Here is a 6000-nt window from a genome sequence, read left to right as displayed (position 1 = left end):
ATTGGCTGGGTTACCACTGGAATCCATTCCCGTAGTCCTGTCTGTCCATATTGTGTACACATTGAGCTTTAGCTTTGAACGGTCAATGTGTTTTCATCTGCACTTTAATTGGGGGTATTGATGGACAGTAAACTTAAAGGGGTTGGCCCATCTCAGACATTGATGGCATATCGCTAGGATAGGCCATCAATGTCAGATAGATGCAGGTCTCACCTCAGGGACCCACTCCTATCTCAAGAACAGAGTCCCTCAAGTGAACAGACAGCACACTGCGCATGCGTGTCTACCCTCCGTTCACCGCTATTCGAGTTACATAAATAGCCAAGAGCCAGCAGTGTCATAACAGTGAATGGATAGGTGACCGTGCATGCGCAGAGCGCTCTCCATTCGCAGCTATGCGAATAGGAGAGCACGCAGCGCATGTGAATTGTGCTCTCCCTTCACTTCGACGCCCCTGTTCTGGAGATGGGAGCAGGTCCCAGAGGTGTGATCCGCATATTGACATAGCTAGCAGCATGCCATCAATGTCACAGATGAATCAACCCCTTTAACTGTAGCAACCAGTGCCAGGTAGCTGCTGCTAAGACAAATGTGCTTCAATACAGGCATAGAAGCTCACGACAAGAACAGAGTTTTGGCTCTTCTACAAATCACTAGCCAGACCACACATAATAGTACAATTCTCTGTATAAGAAGCAACATTGCCCAATTAGAGTGGCTGCTTATTCTGGGATAAAAGATGACTTAGGGGAGATCTAATTACAATGTACAAATACATGGACAAGGCAGAGTTATGTTTGTACACCTAAGTCTGTAACCCTGAAAAGAGGAGATCCTCTACATCTGGATCAAAGAAGGTTTTCCTCATCCTAGACGGTGATTCTTTACTGTAAGAGCAGTGAGACTTTGGAGCTCTCTGCCAGAGGAGGTGGTGATGGTTGATCCATTGAACAAGTTCAGTAAAGGATGGGATGCTGATCTTGAAAAGAAAATTATAATACATATTAGGACTCCTTCACATGACCGTATGAATGAGTCCAATCGGGCCGCAAAAGGCATCTGTAGTTCCATTCCACGGTCCTGCAAAAAAGATAGCTTGTCCGCGATTGTGGACAAGAATAGGCATTTTCTATCATAGTGGTGGCCGTGTGCGGTCCGCAAATTGCGGAACACACACGAGTCGGTATCCATGTTTTGCGGATCCGCAAAACACTACAGTCGTGTGAATATAGCCTTATTTGTCCAGGGATTTATTCTTATTGCTAGATTTGGAGTCGGGAAGGAATTTTTCTCCCTTAAAATTGGGAATTTGCTTCTACCTCTTTCAAAATGATAGGATTATATGTTGGACTTGATGGACCTGTGTCTTTCTTCAGTCTTACAAACTATGTAATTATACAGTATTTATACAGCACATTCAGAAAGTCTTCAGACCCTTTCACTTCTTTTACATGTTGCTTCTTGTGCTAACATAAAAAATAATTCAAGTATCCCTATCATTCTGCACCCAGTACCCCATAATGAGAAGGTGAAAACAGAATTTTTTAATTTGTGCTAATTTATTAAAAAGGCAAAACTACAATTTCGCATGGACATGAGTATTCAGACCCTTTGCTACGACACTTAAAATGTAGCGCTGAGGCCTCCCATTTTCCTTGATCATCTTGGAGATGTTTCTACACCTTAATTGGAGTCCACCTGTGGTAAATTCAGTTGATTGGACATGGTTTGGAAAGATACACCCCTGTCTATATAAGGTCTCACAGCTGACAATACATCAGAGCAAAGGCCAAGCTATGAGGAGGAAAGAACTGCCTGTAGAGCTCAGAGACAGGATTCTGTGGACACACAGATCTGGAGAACGGTACAAAAAAAGTCTGCTGCACTGAACGAGGCCAAGAGCACAGTGACCTCCATAATTCTTACATAGGAGAAGTTTGGAACAACCAGGTTTTTTTTTAGCGCTCGCCACCCCTCCAAGCTAAGTAATCCAGGGAGCACTTTGGAGGATCCAGGGAGGATTAGAAGGGCCTGGGGATCCCCCTACAACCAGTGCAGGTGAAAGAAGGATACTATCCAAGTTGATTTCCATGCTGGAGAATAACTCCCATCCCATGAACACTGACCCAAGCGGAGATAGACTGCACTCATCTCATACTGGTTCCTGCGGATATCATTCCATCCAGAGACTGAATTCTATGCGCTGTGATATCTATATCCCTTATTTTTTACATTTTTTATCTGTACCCTGTACTGTAATGCCTTTACTTTGGAGTTTTTGTACTCTCTGTGCTGCTGTAAGGCTACTTTCACACTTGCGTTTGAAGGCTCTCACAAGCGGCCCCGAACGGATCTGTACTGCCCCAATGCATTCTGAATGGATGCGGATCCGCTCAGAATGCCTCAGTTTGGCACCGTTTGGCCTCCGTTCCGCTTAGCAGGCGGACACCCGAACGCAGCTAGCAGCGTTTTGGTGTCCGCCTGGCCGTGCGGAGCCAAATGTATCCGTCCTGACTTACAATGCAAGTCAATGGGGACGGATCCGTTTGACGTTGACACAATATGGTGCAATTTCAAACGGATCCGTCCCCATTGACTTTCAATGTAAAGTCAGGAGTCCCTATTAATATACCATCGGATCAGAGTTTTCTCCAATCCGATGGTATATTTTAACTTGAAGCGTCCCCATCACCATGGGAACGCCTCTATGTTAGAATATACCATCGGATTTGAGTTAGATCGTGAAACTCAGATCAGACAGTATATTCTAACACAGAGGCATTCCCATAGTGCCGCACCTAAGGGGTTAATTGTGCGTATCATAGCCACCTGTAAGAGATCAGGTGCTGCCCGGCAGCAGGGGCCAGACCCCCCTCCCTCCCCAGTTTTAAATTCATTGGTGGCCAGTGCGGCCCCCCTCCCTCCCTAGTATTATATTCATTGGTGGCCAGTGCGGCCCCCCTCCCTCCCTAGTATTATATTCATTGGTGGCCAGTGCGGCCTCCCCTCTCCCCCCCCTAATTAAAATCACCCCCACCCCCATCATTGGTGGCAGCGGAGAGTTCCGATCGGAGTCCCAGTTTAATCGCTGGGGCTCCGATCGGTTACCATGGCAGCCAAGACGCTACTGCAGTCCTGGCTGCCATGGTGTCACGGATGGTGTACAGGAAACAAGACAATACCATATAAACAATGTCTCTCTGGATACACAACTAAGGAACAAAGGGAGACCCCTGCAATAGACCTGCCGCTCTCCCTCACTGCTCAGCCTATGCGAACACCCCAAAGGTGGATGTCCGCATATCCACGTTCCTCGGCTATCTATTACCTGAAGACCCTACAATAGTGAAGGGACACGACCACCGGCTCCCTACACTGACACGGAGGGAGTCAGGGTCACCTGGATCCAGAAAAGACAAAATTATAAATACATAAACAGCACTTATCTTGCAGACGAATGACGACTGATGACTGGGAACAGCATGCACACACACTCCAGAAAGTTGTATCAGCCGCACACTACTGCATTATGGGGAGGAACTTAAAGGGTAGCGATCAGTCTGACTGCATGACAGCTGAGATAGACTAACGAGATGAGAAACTAAACCAAAACAAAGAAATTCAAGGAGGAGGATCTGAGAAGCTCCTGTGAGCGCTTCTCAGCTGTCTGGCTGTGACAGTACCCCTCCCTCTAGGAGTAGACTCCGGACACTCAGGGCCCACCTTCTCAGGATGGGACCTATGGAAAGCCCTGATGAGACGAGAGGCCTTAATGTCCGTCACTGGGACCCACATCCTCTCCTCAGGACCATAACCCTCCCAATGAACGAGGTACTGGAGGGAACCACGGACAAGACGAGAATCCACAATCCTAGAGACCTGAAATTCAAGATTTCCATCAACCATAATCGGAGGAGGAGGCAAAGGCGAGGGTACAATAGGTTGAACATAAAGTTTCAATAAGGACTTATGAAAAACATTATGGATCTTCCAAGTCTGAGGAAGATCAAGACGGTAGGCAACAGGATTGATGACAGACAGGATCTTGTAAGGCCCAATAAACCTAGGACCCAACTTCCAGGAGGGAACCTTCAATTTGATATTCTTGGTAGACAACCACACCAGATCACCAACATTCAGGTCCGGACCAGGCACACGTCTCTTATCCGCCACACGCTTATATCTCTCACTCATGCTCTTTAGATTATCCTGAATCTTTTGCCAAATAGATGACAAAGACGAGGAGAATCTGTCCTCATCAGGCAAACCAGAAGAGCCCTCTCCCGAGAAAGTCCCAAACTGCGGATGGAACCCATATGCACCAAAAAATGGTGACTTATCAGAGGACTCCTGACGACGGTTATTTAAAGCAAACTCAGCAAGGGAAAAAAAAGAACACCAATCCTCCTGATTCTCCGCCACAAAACAGCGCAGATATGTCTCCAGATTCTGATTGACGCGCTCTGTCTGGCCATTCGACTGCGGATGGAAAGCAGAAGAGAATGACAACCGAACCCCCAAGCGAGAACAGAAAGCCTTCCAGAATCTGGAAACAAACTGCGTGCCCCTATCAGAGACTATGTCTGAAGGAATCCCATGCAATTTGACAATGTGGTCAATAAATGCCTGCGCCAGCGTCTTAGCATTGGGCAAACCAGGGAAAGGGATAAAATGCACCATTTTGCTAAAACGGTCTACCACCACCAGAATCACAGACTTCCCCGAGGAACGAGGCAAGTCCGTTATGAAGTCCATGGACAGATGTGTCCAAGGACGGGAAGGAATGGGCAAAGGAAGGAGAGGACCTGATGGCCGTGAATGAGGGACCTTGGCACGAGCGCAAGTCTCGCAAGTTGCCACAAAACCCTCAACCGACTTACGAATCGCAGGCCACCAGAATCTCCGAGCGATGAGATCCAGTGTGGCTCTTGCCCCCGGTTGCCCAGCAAGGACTGTGTCGTGGTGTTCTTTAAAAATCTTGTGTCTCAAAGCGAGAGGCACAAACAACCTCCCAGGAGGACAAAGATCAGGAGCTTCTGACTGGGCTGCCTGCACCTCTGCCTCCAATTCAGGAAAAAGAGCAGAGACCACCACACCTTCAGCCAAAATGGGACCCGGGTCTTCAAAATTCCCACCTCCCGGAAAACAACGTGACAGGGCATCTGCCTTCACATTCTTAACCCCAGGGCGGAACGTAACAACAAAATTAAACCTTGAAAAGAACAAAGACCATCTGGCCTGTCTCGGGTTCAGACGCTTGGCTGACTCCAAGTAGGCCAGATTTTTATGGTCAGTAAACACGGTAATAGGGTGTCTGGCTCCCTCTAGCCAATGGCGCCATTCCTCAAAAGCCAACTTGATGGCCAACAATTCCCTATCTCCCACATCATAATTTCTCTCTGCGGAGGAGAGTTTCTTTGAGAAAAAGGCACACGGTTGCCATTTGGCAGGAGAGGAACCCTGAGACAAGACCGCACCCACCCCTACCTCAGAAGCATCAACCTCAACTATGAAGGGTAACGAAATATCAGGTTGTACTAGGATGGGAGCGGAAGCAAAACTCTCCTTGATATTAGAAAAGGCCTTACGCGCCTCTACCGACCAGGAAGAAAAATCTACCCCCTTTCTGGTCATATCAGTGAGTGGTTTAACAACAGAGGAATAATTCAAAATAAATTTCCTGTAATAATTGGCAAAGCCCAAAAAACGCATCAGCGCCTTCTGATTCTCAGGAAGCTCCCACTCAAGCACAGCGCGGACCTTCTCGGGGTCCATGCGAAAACCAGAAGCGGAGACAAGAAACCCCAGAATTTGGATTTCTGGAACCGCAAACACACATTTTTCCAGTTTCGCGTATAATTTATTCTCCCGCAGGATGAGCAAGACCTGACGTAAGTGTTCCTTATGAGTCTTGAAATCAGGAGAAAAAATCAAAATGTCATCCAAATACACGAATACAAATTTTCCCATTAAATGATAAAAAATGCTGTTGACGAAATG

This window comes from Bufo bufo, chromosome 6 (genome assembly GCF_905171765.1).
Source record: "Bufo bufo chromosome 6, aBufBuf1.1, whole genome shotgun sequence".
NCBI classification, from domain to species: domain Eukaryota; kingdom Metazoa; phylum Chordata; class Amphibia; order Anura; family Bufonidae; genus Bufo; species Bufo bufo.
This window is presented reverse-complemented; position numbering follows the sequence as displayed.